Source organism: Helianthus annuus, chromosome 16 (assembly GCF_002127325.2).
Source record: "Helianthus annuus cultivar XRQ/B chromosome 16, HanXRQr2.0-SUNRISE, whole genome shotgun sequence".
NCBI lineage: Eukaryota > Viridiplantae > Streptophyta > Magnoliopsida > Asterales > Asteraceae > Helianthus > Helianthus annuus.
Window position 1 is genome coordinate 182022990 of NC_035448.2, and position 16309 is coordinate 182039298.

The following is a 16309-nucleotide window of genomic DNA, read 5'->3' on the forward strand; positions in this document are numbered from 1 at the left end:
TGTCTTTAAACTAGAAATTCTCTATTTTCAATGTGGAATCAAACCGACTTTTTCACGCACACCTACAACATACAACCAATGTTATTTAATCATTTACTAAAAATTTCTTTCAAAATCAGTAAAATGTTTTATTAAAGATGCATTTTCAACAATCACTAAGATCGTATATCAAAACCCTTTTCTTAAGAATTAACGTTGTCACAAAAATCTCTAAACTTCGAATTTCTTCTTTGATGCAAGATCATTTAAAACGATGCAAACTTATTTACTTCTAGAACCTTTTCAACCATTATTCAATAGGTCAATTTAACTTAAAATGTGTGGGCAAGGAAACTTCATAAGAACCAACCATCTTCAACGTATGTAAACTTTAAAAAAAAAAAAAACAAGAGTAGCATTTCCTTTTCGTTCACAAAGTATAACGCACATAACCAATAGATATTTTATGCTCTCTTTACATTTATGAACTAGATTCTATATTTCATGTCAACCCAATCTATTTTGATTTTGATTAAACTTCACGCTTTGCTCAAACAACTATACATACATACTATCTTACGTGTTTTAGTTTATATCTCGCGTCAGTTTCGCAAATACTACTCATTTTTGTTTTCTTTTATACTCAAAACTTCTTAATCTTTTACGTACTTAAATTCGTATATTACGATATATGTAATCGTTATTTATTACATTTATATCCATATTCGTATTTACACATCTTGTGTCTACACTTATATTTATACTTACACATTTATGTTTATTTTCATAATCATATCCATATTCATACACTTTATATTATACTCATGTTCACAAATTATACATTTACATTATACTTATGTCCAAGTTTATGTTCATATTAATACGATTATACTTACACTCACATTTATACAATTACGTCTACACTAATATTCATATTCATGTTTATACTCATACATCCTACTTATACCTATATCTGTACAACTATGCTTAAACCTATATTCACTCTCATATATAATCTCTATTCATACTAAATTAATTATGATTACACTTATATTCATAGTAATACTCGCACTTATACAATTTATGTTATACTCGTACTCATATATATACCCTCATTTGTACGATTCATATTTGAGTTCACATTCACACATTTTGTACTCACATTTATACCCGCTTTTTACACACGTTGTGCTTATGCTCGTACTCTTGTCATACGTTTTGGTGTTTATGCTCACATGCGTACTCATATTTAAACTTATACTATGCTCGTGATTTATTCATACTTAAAATTTATACTTTCGCACCTATACGCGGGCGAAACCCGAGGGATTCGCTCACGTTGGTCTTATACTATTTAGAACGCAAACATACTTATATGCTACATTCCTATACACTCGCAATCTTATTTTCAAAATTTATGCATACCTTGATTCATACGCAACTAGTACATGATATGCGGATCATGCGACGATTGGTATAATCGCGGGTGCACACGGGATTATAGTAATGGCCGTATGAGGACCATAGAGTGTACTACTGTGTATGGTAAGGCACAGAACGTAACATTGCACGAAATATGAAACAGATGCAAGGTGGTCAAAACATGGTGGATACGCCGCTGGTACTTCCTATAAATAAGTGTTTTCATCATGTTGCCAAAATTTCATAAAGCGTGCTATGAGAAATTCAGTGTTTACAGACCATTTAGACCTATTACAACCTTAGACAACTCACAAACACGTTATATCCGATTATCCATGACAAGACTTCATCTTTAACACGCTACTTTCGTCTATCTACTACTTATATCATTCCTATACATGCATTCGTTTATTAAGAATCAATCGTCCACCTCTATACTTCTAGTATTCTCCATTATTTTTGTCTTTTATACGAACCTCGTTGACAATCAAGTCTGTTAGCACGAAATCCTAAGTTCTAACACTCCCCAATCACCATTAAGCCACCTCTAAACACCTCCAATCATACTCAAACTCTTCCACTATAAATATACACCTTCTCCAAGCATTTCTACACTTTCAACACTCACAAATCACTCCAAATTCACTCTCAATTCAGCTGTAAATCTGCATTTTCGGACAGATTCATACTCTTGCACAAAAGTGAGTATAACTTGCTCATTTCTTAACGAAATCACTCGATTCTTCTTCCTACTTGCTTGGATAATCATGGGGTTTGATTCCTTGACTTCTCCTTGGAGAAATCAGACCTGGAATTACTCCGAAATTGTCCACAAACTTTCTGTTTTGTTTCAAGTTCTTCAAAAGTTTGTTTAAACTCATCCAACTTGTGTCTAACACATCTCAAGCCTAAGTCCTAATGCTTACAACCTCTCTTATGGTTGGTAAAGCTTAAAAACAAGGTTGAGACACTATAAATCAGAGGTTAAAACCTCAAATACTTTCTGTTTTATTAGGGTATTTCACCCACAAATCATGTTCAAGCTTGGTTCTTGATGAGAAGTGATTATGGAACAACTTGGGTTGTTCCAAAATAAAATCCTCACATGATTTGATGATTTCTCTTTAGTTAGATTGTTTGTATTATTGTACTAAACCTAGTTCGTGACCCTCCTTGGTTGTCTTTACATCAAGTGAAGTGGTGAACATTCAAAGGGTCCCTAAATGGGAGCATGTTCTTCCTACCCCATACATGACATTCATGAATGACTCGAGGTACCTAAACGAAGATCCTAATCTTCTACCTCCTACTTGAAATATTGAACTTAATAATATGTAATACTTAAATATATATACACACACATTCGAACCTTTAATATTAGACTTGTGTTTATATGTTAAAGTAGTAGAATGACATCTAAGACTTAACACTCCAAGTATGATTCTAATGGGCTTACTACCCATGAAATACAATATAACCCTAGTGGTTACGTAGTGTCATATAAGAGTATAAGTCAAGGATGATTATTTTGAAATCCTACTTTATGCTATGTTAAACTCCAAATTATAATCTTCCCTTATACGCCAAACTCACACACCTACGTTTCCTTGTGTAGAAGGACTAGGTGCTCCAACTTAATCCATCCACCAAACTCGCTCGCGGGATTTCAAGTAGGAAAGCTTGCAACTACCGTGAGTATACTCGAACCCATTTTTACTTTTAAACACTTTGGGTGCAACATGTATTCTATATTAAACGCACGTGACACTTGAAACTTATTTGAAACATGCTCTATCCTTTTAAACATGAAACATGAAACTTGTGAAACTTGAGACTATTTTGTGCTATGTGAACGTTTAATCCTTGTGTGTAGTTCCGCCTTAACAATGGTAGCGCTATAGGGGTAATGCACCTCCCCGTTAGTCTTTGGGGTATTGTTAGGAGGAGACATATTAACCTCCCGTGAAACTTTGGGTTAGGTACTTTAACGCATTGGAAACTTGGGCTATCACTTGGACTGCGTAAACTAGCATGGTTGAAACTATTTTAATATGTTCATGTTGGATACGAGTTTTTATTCTATTATGCTATGTAAACAAACTTGTATACTCGCTCTTTGCTTTTGCATTGAAACTCTATTTTAATACATGTTGCGGGTTGATTATTGAAGTATGGATGATTGATGAAACAAGTTTAGGGTGGAGTAGATACACACCTAAATTTATCTATCTTTTGTTGTTATAATTTTTGTTGAAACAATGTTGTTATCTCCTTTTGAATTTGTATGACATTTAGTATTGCAATGAAATTTGAATTAAATTAAATATTGTCACATAGTGTTATGACGTCTCTAGCAATCTATACACACTTCGTCTCATCCCGATGTTTCCGCCATCGGTTGGGGTGTGACATCGAGCTATTGCAAGAAACGACTGACAAAGTCCTCCAGATTCGAGACAACTTATTGAAAGCTCGAAGACGACAGAAAAGTTACGCCGATAAACGACGCAAGACCCTTAAATTTGACGTTGGCGACTACATACTCCTAAAGATATCACCTTGGAAGGGTGTGGTCAGATTCGGCAAGAAAGGGAAACTGGCGCCTCGATATTTTGGACCTTTCAAGATTCTGGAAAGGATCGGAAAAGTCGCCTACAGACTCGAACTACTGGAGGAACTTAGTAATGTCCACCCGACTTTCCACGTGTCAAACCTCGAAAGTGCCTGGCTGAGCATGATTTAATTGTACCTCTCGATGACCTCCAAATAAACGAAACACTACACTTCATGGAGAAGCGCGTCGAAATCATGGATCGCCAAACCAAGCAGCTCAGACGCTCGCGCATTCCTATTGTGAAAGTCTGATGGGAAGGCAAACGAGGCGTAGAGTTCACTTGGGAACTCGTAAGCGACATGAAGACGAAGTACCCACAGTTGTTTGTTACGGCTTCGGTCTAATTTCGGAACGAAATTCCCTAAACAAGGGGAGGCTGTAACACCCCGTGTTTCGAAAGTCAAAGGAGGAAAAGATTGCTAATTGCGATCTGTCTCTCCTTGCTAAATTCCTGTTTTGACTTCTTTGACTCGTAGTTAGTCTATTTTATGTTTTACGTTAGTTGTATTATGTGGAGTAATTAATTATAATCGCAACAATCGACGAATATTTATCGCTACGGATCGCTTTACGACGAGGAATAATAGGAAGTAACAATGCGATAAAGTCAACTAAACGCTAATTGAACTAATCTAATCAACATCGCGCTCGCAAACTCGAATTTCGCATTTGGGTTATTGTTATACGTGTGTGTGTGCCTTATGTGTTACTTGTGCATGTTTATTTATGTTATGTGTGGTGATCAATCGAAACGCAATCGAACTCGATCGCAATCGCATAACGAATACGAAATAAGGATGATTGTATATTGATATAGTATGATAATTTGTGGAGAAGAGATAGCGCGAGATATGAGTGGTTGGGATTAAAAGTAATTTGAATAAGGAAACTCTATCCCATCATATCGCTCGCAATCGAAATCGAAACAGCAAAAATCGTCGCATCGAACACTCAAACCAGGCGACCGATCGATCAGGCAACCAGCCGATCAACCAGCCGTCCGATCGCACGACTGTCCGATCGGACAGGCTGTCCGATCGAGCTGCCTGGCCGATCTACCAGCCCCTTTCCTCTTTTGGAACTCTATAAATAACTCTTGTCACTTTCATTCTTTCTAGTTTTGGCAACTCTTTGACCGAACAGCATGCTCTCCCCACCTCTTCTTCGATTTCTCTCGATTCCGGTAAGATCTCGTCCTAAATCTTGTACTTTCTTAATCTACACGCACTCCTACACCTTTCTATCTTTTGAATCTTAACTTTTAACCGTTAAATCATCAAGATTCAAGGTGTTCTAGGATGATGTCATCATGTGTTCATGAAGAACTTCATGTTTTGGCCTCAATCCACCAAGAACAACTTAGATCTAACCGATTTCCACATAAACTAACAAAGATCTTTCATAGATCTAAACATATTCACAATAAAAAGGATTGAAAGATGGTTTCCACCTTTCTTTCAACTCTTTTACACTCAATGCACTCAAAATCGATAGGACCGGACCTTGTTCTAACCTTCTACTCATTGTTAGTGTTGTGCTAGTTCAAGATCTAGATTCTACTCACGAGACCACCGATTTCGGGTTAACCTGGAACGGTTGTCTTGAACCGGTTAACTGGTCGAACTAGGGTGATTCCTGTTTGATCGGATCGCTTGGGTCAAGACAGGGCTCTGTTGGTTAACACGTAGTCACACCGTCTCGATAAAACGACAAACAATCAAAAAAACAAAGTGCAAGACGAACAGATCGACCAGGACGGAGTGCCGTCCGATCGGACTGCTGACCAATCGAACAGCCAAACCGATCGACTGGCCAAACCGAACGGCTTACACCTTGGGTCCCACACTTAACCAACTTTATCTGAAGTCTGAGTGTTGAACGAATTGCTGTTCGATCGGACTACCATCCGACCGAATTACCGTTCGGATCATGAGATACTTGGACTTTAACACTTAGACAATTTTCAACATGTTCAATGCACTAGGAATGCCACCCGATCGAACTGTTGTCCGATCGAGTGACAACCTGCTGTGAACTTGTTCTCACTGAGGCGCCTAACCGAACGGGTTGCCGGCCGATCGAACGACCGTCCGATCAACCGACCTGAAAGGCAGAGGTACTTCAATGTTTTCAAAATACTACAACAAAAACTTCAAACGTCAAACCATCATACACAAACACATCCTTCCCAAAGGAAGAAACAATCCACTCGAACGGCCATCCGACCGGACAGCCGTCCGAACGGACTGTCACTCGCACGATCAGCTGTCCGATCGGACTACCATCCGATTGACCAGCTGTTCGACCCACCAACACTTGTTCTCGTTTTACGCGACACTTATCGTTATGCTATGGTTCTGATCAGGCTAACCTTACTCTCTAAGCGCTCCCTTCAATCCATCAACCGCTGTGAGTATACTCGATCCCTTTTTGCTCTCGCACTTTTGGGTGTTACATACGTTACTTATTCATAATCACAATCGAACACACTACGCAATACTTTAAACGCTAACCGTTACCTCATGTTATACGTGACTCAATGAATGCTTGTTTGTTATGTTTACACATGGAATGTTGTCTACCTGCCATAACGACGATAGTACTATAGTTTGGACTCAGCACCCTTTCACACGGGGGTTGTTAAGGATAATTACTTGCATGGATTACAGTGGTGATCATGTATTGCGAACTGCCTTGGGCAGTCAACCCGCAGTCATTGGTATCGATAGGTTCATGTCGATAACTAACATGCTTCGTTTTCCTCTGTGTACGTGCTGGTTATGCATAAACTATTTCAAACTTTATATGCTATTATCAAACTTGTATGCTCGCCTTTACACTATGTGTATTGACTTTATGTTAACGTATGTGACAGGTGTTTAGGATGCTTATCTGCTAGGAAAGCGAGGCTAGAATAAGGTCCTAGAGGCCAACAAATAGTTGTCTGTACAAATGAAATCTGTGTTGTCGGAACAGAACTATTTGCCTAGATTTTTGTCTGTAATAATTGTACTATCTTTTATGACATGGTATGGGACATGTTGTTTTAAGTCATTGATAAATATAATTGTTATGGAAACTTCTGGACAATCTGTTTCGCTCAGTGTCGTGCCTCGATGTTTCCGCCATCGGTTGGGGTGTGACAAAGTTCATGTACCCGTTTATTTCTTTAGTAAAACGCTAAAACTGGCAGAGATCAAATATCCTCCTTTAGAAAAGCTTGCTCTAGACCTAGTCCAAACGGCTAGAAGGCTTCGAAGGTATTTCCAAGCACACCCTATACAAGTGGTCACTGACCAACCCATTAAGAGTGTGCTTGAAAAACCAGAAAATTCAGGACGATTAGCCAAATGGGCAGTGGAACTGGGTGAACATAACATCACCTATGTTCCAAGAAAAGCCATCAAAGCCCAAGTCTTGGCTGATTTCATTGTAGAAGTCCCAAAGCAAACAATCACTGAAGTAAACACAGCTGCCACTGAACCCTCAGACCTTGAAGCCTGGAAGCTTTTTACCGATGGGGCTTCAAGCGTTGAAGGGTCAGGGGCTGGGCTCATTCTGATCAACCCAGAAGGGTTAGAATTCACGTATGCTCTTCGATTTGATTTTCAGACCACCAACAACGAAGCTGAATACGAAGCGTCGATAGCCGACTTAAGGTTGGCTAAGGAAATGAAGGTTCAAAAGCTTGAAGTGTTCACGGACTCGTTGCTGTTATCAAGCCAAGTGAATGACAGTTATGTTGCAAAGGAGCCCAATATGAAGAGATACAAAGAAAAATCCAAGGAGTTGATGTACACATTCCAAATGTGTACCATCAAGCAAATTCCCAAGTCTCAAAATAAGAAAGCTGATGCCTTGAGTAAACTCGCTTCTCTCACCTTTGCCCACCTTACCAAAAAGGTATTGGTAGAGGTGTTGAAAACTCCATCAATTGAAGAATTGGAAGTTTAAGACGTAATTACCGAAGAAGGCACCAATTGGATGACTCCAATTAAAATATTCCTTAAAAATGGTGAGTTACCTGCTGATCAAATAGAGGCTGAAAGGGTTAAAATCAAATCTAGACAGTACGTGTTGCAAGGTGAAATCCTCTATAAAAAAGGTTACCTTGCACCCTTGCTGAGATGTGTTGGTCCCGAACAAAGCCAGTACTTGGTCAAAGAGGTTCATGAAGGGATATGCGGAGCCCATTTTGGGGCAAGAACGGTGGTTGCTAAACTAATGAACCTTGGGTATTTTTGGCCATCCATGCACTGAGACACCGCTGAACAACTGAGAAAATGTGATTTTTGCCAAATTCATGCACCGGTCCCAAAGAGCCCCAAGCATGACCTTGTCCCGATATCTTCAGCCTGTCCATTTTATAAGTGGGGAATGGACATCGTCAGCCCATTCCCACCAGCCAAAGGTGGAGTGAAGTTCTTACTAGTTGCCATAGACTACTTCACCAAGTGGCCGGAGGTTAAACCACTTGCAAAAATTACGGGCAAACAGGTCATTGATTTCGTTTGGGAAAACATCATTTGTCGCTATGGATTACCGGGAGTGCTTGTCACCGATAATGGAAAGCAATTCACTGAAAAGCCTTTCAGCGTTTGGTGCAAAGAATTCAGAATAGCTCAGGTTTTCAGCTCAGTGGCATATCCACAGTCAAACGGTCAAGTGGAAAGGATGAATAGAAGCATAGTTGAAGGGATCAAAACCAGATTGGCAAGGCATGAAAGCAATTGGCTTGAGGAGTTGCCAAGTGTTCTATGGGCCATAAGAACAATCGAAAAAACAAGCCACAAAAGAACACCTTACAGGAAAATAATAGGATAGGTGTTATGTCTTCTTGTTAAGAATACCAAGGCTAAGTGACTGCAGCACTGAACCCTTTAAGGTATAGAAAACATAAAGACAACACAAACCCAACAAAGACAATACCATAAAGATAAAAAATAATTCAAGGAGCAATGCAACAACACAAGTAAAAAAGTTATACACAACCCAAATCTCAAAAATACAAACCAAAACATCAAGTCATAAAACTAAAGTAGTAACCGGAAGCCTTGAAGGCTTCAAGCTACAAACATTCAAACAGCCAGAAGTCTTGAAGGCTTGAAGCCAACCAAGCTGCCTTACATAAACAGGCACTAGCATAAGAAATTACAACACAAGGCAAATAATAAAAGATAATAACATAAGATAAAAGCCTTAAGGGCTTCCAAGTGGTCAAACAAGTTCAAGCAAACCTTAACGGTTTATACATGTAGATATTGTTCAAATAAGCCACCAAGGCTAAACACAACCACAAAACAAAAACCTTAAGGGTTTTCTGCAAAACCTAAAGTGTTTAACAAAGATACATAACATTGTTCAACAAGATGCTAAGAAAGCTACGAATAAGCCCTAAAAGTTTTTACTTTGCATCACTCACCACAAACTTTGATGCACCAGTTTCATCACCCTTAGCTTTCTTAGCTTTTTTCTTCTTCTTCTTACCTTCCTCAACAGTCGTCCCAGAGGCTTCAAGGCTTGGGTCCTTCGAGCCTTCACCAGCACCAGAAAAGGTATCTTCACTATCCCCCGAGTAGGAACGCTTCTTTGACAGAGATCCAAGCACTTCCTTGCAGACAGCCTCATCAAGTCCACGTGGCTTCAAATCCTGCAAAACAGATATGGGCTTGCCAAAACATTTTGAGACCTCACCAACGTAGGGATATGTCAAGCGTTCCATCTCTCGGACTTAATCCTGAAAAACCTTGAGAGTTTCGGGGCGGTAGAGGGAGGATTTATCTTGAGAATCACCAGACTGACAAGCTTTGTAGCCGGCAACATAACCCTGATGCCTCCCATGCTCCAAAAGCTTACCATACACACCACCCAGAACACTATTAAACTCAGTCGAATGCAGGAGGTAAGTGACAACTTGTTGAAACCCGTGTTCAATCAACCATTTGTTGTCATCAGAAAGTTGAACCCTCGAAGCCTCCAAGGCTTCCACATGTTTCTTTAGCTCACCAACCTCTGCCTCATGCTTTTGGGTTAACTCTTCAACCTTCTTAGACAAAGTTTCTCCTTTCTTCACCAAACCTTCATTCTCTTTCTTCAAGGTGCTTATAGTAGCCTTCATTTTATCCTTTTTCTTCGAAAATTCCTCATACTCATGCATCCTCTTACAGAAACGGGCAACGCCATGAGGAAGCATAGCAGCAAGGTTGCAGGTACTTAATATCATACGAGACAACATCATATCATCATCCATCTCAGCAATAGTACCATGAACCAAGGGAGGAGCAATATGGCTTAACACATCCTCACAAACAGTAGCATCTTTGAAACTATTGCCCAACTTCACACCCCAATCAGTAACATAAATTTGATGAACATCATGGCCTTCAGAACCGCTAATACTTTTACCAGATGAGCCTGCTACAACAACCCCTTTAACAACAGACTTCTTCCCAGCAATAACCAACTCCTTCTCCTTTTCAACACCTTCATCCAGGGCATGATCCACATAAACACCAATATCATCACTCAAGTCCACATGTTCCGGAGTAGATGGTGGACAAGAAGTATTCAAACGACGATTCGAATGTCGAACAACCTTGGGAACAATAGCCTTCTTAAAACCCTTTTACATCAGGCACACCTACATAACCCGAACCCTCGAACCTCTATTCAGAACCCTTAACCACAACATTTTCACCAGGAGTAGCCTGGACATCCCCAAATGCAACATCCGATGTATCATCACTCTTAATGAATTCCAAAGCAGACATGACTGCAAAAAATGAACAAGCATATCTAAGGGATAAAAAAATGCAAGTAAAAGAGGAAAAATAAATGTGCAAAAACATACCCTGTTCATCTCTCATAAGAACCGGGTCTCGATTCGGATTATCCCATAACTTACTAATACCCAGTAACACCAACAGTTGCTCGGGAAAAGGACGAACCCTTGAGGGACATTCCCTGATAATTTCAAGAAAACGGGAGTTTATCTCAGAAGAAGAAGGTTCAGGTTCGTTAAGAATGGCCTCGGGTCGCCTCCAAACCATTTTGAACGAAAGAATCTCATCCGAGACCCAAAAAAACCGATCCTTCCAGGCACCAAGCGTGGTAACCATAGATGAAACCAAGCAAATATCGGCTTTAGATGTCTCAAATGTAAACCAATCACCGTTCTTTGCCAACCGAAAGAAACGGCGGAACGACAACAAGGTAGGGTCATAACCACACGCTCGACACAAAACCTCGAAATGCAAAACCCTAGCCAAACCTTGTGGGTGTATTTGACCAAAAGACACACGATAATATACTCTAACACATTTAAAACGAAGAGTGAAAACGGATGACGAAGATTAGAAAATTCAAAGTGTCGACAGTAAAGAGCAATCGAACCAGCCGGACACTAATCGATTGAAACATCCATCCCCGGAGCAACTGGTTTAAACTTCAGCCCAATACCCCATTCCATACAAAACGTTTCAACCTCCTCTTGGGTTAAACGCGAATAACTTACGGCTAAATCCTTACGAGCACCTATAAGTTATGATTGAAAGAAAGAAAAACGAAAATAAAGAACTAACCTGAACGAAGGAAAGGGAAGATATTGAAGGAAAGTTGGGAGAAAATGAAGGAACTTTGTGATTATGTTGATAAAAATGAAAAATAAGGCTAAAATAGGAGTTATGATTACACATCAGTTAATTACACTGCCCTCTGCAAAACCGTCGTCAGTCACATCAACCGTCTCGTCAAATTTGAAATTTCAAAAAACTCAACTGTAACGAACCCTTCAAGCCTTCAAGTGATATAAATAAATGTGTAAAAGTCAGAAGTCTTTGAGCTCATTTCCCAAAAACCTCTGACTTGGGGGGCTGATGACGGGGGTAGCCCAAGACTAAATAAAATGACTTAAACACATGAACGCTTAAAAGGTTAAAAGGTTTGAAGGTTAAAAACCCGGGAGCTAGGATAAAGCAGTACATGTACAGTAATCAGTCATGTCTTTGATTACTTCAACAACTCTCCTAGCCGCAAAAGTAAGACGAGTGCACAGAGGGTAGTCTTTTACCCGCAGGTCAAAACGCTTCAACCACCAAAAGGGTAAATCCCCCACTGCAGACATGTTTCACTAGTCAATGGTTTCTTCTTTAGAAGATGACCTTTCCTATAAATTGACACTTCAATTAGTGCAAAGCATGTTCCGATCAGCTCTGATTCCATTGGGATCTCTGATCATTGTTCTTGAGTACTTGTTCCATACAAGTCACTCTTCATCACATTCAACACACACATTCCCATTGCTCTCACATCTGAAGTTGAACACGTTTCAGTGGAGGATCTCGAGCAAACAACAAAATCTAACTAGTGAATCTCTCTCCACGTCTAGCAAACGTGGGGGAACCCCACGACCTGCGTTAGGCAAAACTAAACCCTCCAACCCTTTTGCCTAACCAGCCCAGCTACCACCATCGGTCTAGTATTTGTTGCATCAACAACCAGAAAATAATTTTCTATATTTTCAAAGATACAAAAATGAAACAACATTTTTTTTCTTAGTATAAAAAGTTAAATCAAAGAAAAAACAATAACAAGTGAGTGAACACTTAAAAGTAATTGATCCAGTTTTCAAAAGTTGAGGCTAAGTTTTATATTTTAGCTTATAACAAGAATTATCACTATGAATTGATTCTTATATTAATTATTGAACTCAACATTGAATTGATTCTTATATTAATTATTGTACTAAACATAAATTATATTTGTTAAGCACCCCTACCTACTTAGATTTATGGCTAACGGTCATTTATTTAATAATCTAATATAACACCATCTTATATATATATATATATATATATATATATATATATATATAGAGAGAGAGAGAGAGAGAGAGAGAGAGAGGCCGGTTATCATACAAATAACCTAATCGTACATTATGTACGCGTCATCCACAATCGTCGGATCATCTTTCTTAAACAGCGCGTTTTTTTATTAAATTTATCAACATAGGATTAATAAAAAAGAAACCGCCAAGGTTAAAATCGTCAAATTTAAGATCAAAACACCTGATAAACGGCAAACAAAACCTCAAAAATCATAACGTAAGATCCTAAATCAAAACCAAAAACGAAATTATAACAATTAACCAAAAATCGATCGATTCCTATTCACCAAATCGATCGATTCCTATTCACCAAATTCTTCTGAGAAAATGAACTTCTGATGAATTTAGAAATTCTGGATGGACTGACTATCGAAGAAGATGATGCAGAATGTCAAATCATGTGCGAAAACGTCGACAATGCAAATGCGAATTCAGTAAAAAGAGAATTCTTTGACATTTCATATAGTTTGCGAATTCATGGGATGCATATGCGATATCAGTAAAAAGTTAAGAATTCTTTGAGATTTCATATAGTTTGCGAATTCATAATAATGCACATGCGATTTCAAAACTTTTCAAAAAACTCTTCATGTAGTGTGCGATTTCAGATAATTTACACATGCGATATCATAAAAAAGGATATTTAAATGTTTGTTTCTTACAGTTTGCGAATTTCTTTCGAATCAAGTGCGATTTCGAATAAGGAACACTGCAAAGAAAACTTTAAAAAATACTTTGTAATAAAAATGCAAAAAAAAAAATAAATAAACTACCAATCTTAAAAACTAAAAATGATATTATTTTATATAAAAAAACTTAATTTATTAACAATGTGACTATAATTTGACATGTAATGATGAATTTTACAATAAATACTACTGAACTTACCACCCTACCTATATAATAAATTTACTATATTAATATAAAAAACCTTGATAACTACCTTCCATATTAAGACATAGAAGACCAAATAAAACACACAAAAAAACACAGACCAAACAAAAATGGCATCTGAAGATATAGAAAAAATAAAAAACATTGCAATCAAAGAGCTATTGTCAACTCGCACGTTGACAGAAATAAGCACTGACGTCACCTCTTCTCATCTGGTTCTTGATGTGCAGGGCAAAATCCTTGAACAAATCAAGAACAATCAAGCAGTATGGGAAAAGCTACTTCAAGAACCACCAACAAGCTTTAGAGACAAAGCTTTGGATCACATAAAAGAGCAATCTCGAGCTGATGACTTAGCCTTCTCTTTCCTGACAGATGCTCTAAACACTGTCAAGGAGAAGATGGAGTTCAGCTCTACTGAACGCGACAAAATCTTTGCTTCAAGTAACTAAATTTCTGTTTAATCGTTTTATGGTTGTAGCTGTGTTTGACAATAACAACTATTTTGTATTTTCGATATATGTTGCGAACAAATCTTATGCTTTATTATAATTTAAAATCGCATGAATGAATTAGAGATCTTTGAACAAATCTTATGCTTTATTATAATTCAAAATCGCATGTATTAAAAGAGAAATCGCATGTGAAAAATGATATAAACTAAATATAAACTGATGCATATAAAATCACAAGTTTATACTACTAAAATCGCATGTGAAAAATGATATACACAAATGAATATAAAATCGCATGTGTTTCGTATAAATTCGCATTTACATTTAAAAAAACATTACTCATCCTCGTCATCTTCATCTCCAGACACCTCTTCCCACTGATCTTCTTCTTAAGATCCATCATCACTACTGTAATCTTCAAAGTCATCTTCCTCTTCGTCGTCTTCACCCTCATTGTCTTTGTCTCTCACACCATCTTCAATCTGGACACCCTTCATCTTCTTTTTTCCCTGTTTACCTTGTTGTTTGGCTTTAAGCTCGCCGCAAGTCCGAATGTCATGACCTTTTTCATTGCATACGCTACATGTCCTTGACCTTTTCCCTTTGCGGCTGATCATTTGTTCCTTCTTAGATTTAATCCTTCTATGCGAGCCGCGGCCATTGTTTCTTATACCAGCCGGCACACGAACAGTAGGGGGAGCATTAGTTACTGGTTGTTGATAACCAATCAACTTTGAAAATCGGTCAAATTTTGGATCAAGTTGCTTGGTTATGCGACTTTGATCAACTCTCTCTTTAAGCTGCATCATTTGATCCCTCACTAAGACAAGTTGATCAAGGTCGGAAATCAAATTACTAACCAAATACTCCCCTGTGTGGATGATTTCATGAGCAATCCGTTTAGCCTTGTGTTGCACATCCTTACCACCAATATTTAGATTGTACTTCACATTTAACTCATTGGGCACCACATCCTTCGTCCATCTCTTCGTAACATATTTGTTTGGAATTTCTTTAACACCAAACATCTTGAAAAGAAAATAGATGTGTTTACATAGCAGCCCATACTGCTCAAAACGCAAACAACTACACTGTGCAGTTACATCATTTTCAAGATTCTTGAACCACACCTAGCAAATAACCAAATAAAAAAATAATAAAATTTAAAATCGCAAGTATAAACATAACAATTTCGCATGTCTAAACAATCATGTAAGTGAGTAAAATTAATATCGCATGTGGAACATAACAATTTCCCATGTCTAAAAAATAATGTAAAATAAATAAACTAAAATCGCATATATAATGTAACAAATTCGCATATCTAAAAAACATGTAAAAATACCTCCAATAAACCATCTCCATGTGCTTTAAAGTCCTTCAACAATATTCTGATACGTGGACCTTCAACTTTGGTGTCCATCGGCAAACATTCGGAAATTGTTCCATGTATCTCTAATTGCTGATCAAAAAATATAGACCTGGTGTAGATCTTATCTTAGCAGCATCTTTTTCCAATGTAGTTTGACTCCAATCAGCTGGCTCAGTATATCTTGAAATATGATCATTTTTTCTATGATTGAACCTTTGTACATCCATTGCACCATCAAAATGATTCATAAACTCTACGAGTGTGAGTTGTGAATTAGCAACCTGACAAAAAAAATGGTTCTCACTCTCTGATCTTGAAGTTGTTCTCATAAGACCTGACATTGGCTCGTGCCGGTAAAAATCCGGAATCCACATGGATCTCATCCCAAACATATCATCAATCCATTTGTTTTCAGTAAGACCAAACTCAATCATCACCAACTTCCACTGTCTCTCGAATTCTTCGGGCTCAATCGAATCAGTCCAAACAATGTCGCACATCCTCCTTTTAAACTCATCATTATTGCACAACTCGTGTCCAACCTTTAACAATAAATGCATTTTATATCAGTCTATTACAAAAAACTATAATAATAAAAAATAACACCAACAAAACACAAAAATATTGCATGCTATACCTTATCTGCCACTTTTTTCATTATGTGCCACATACACAATCTATGTCTGCTA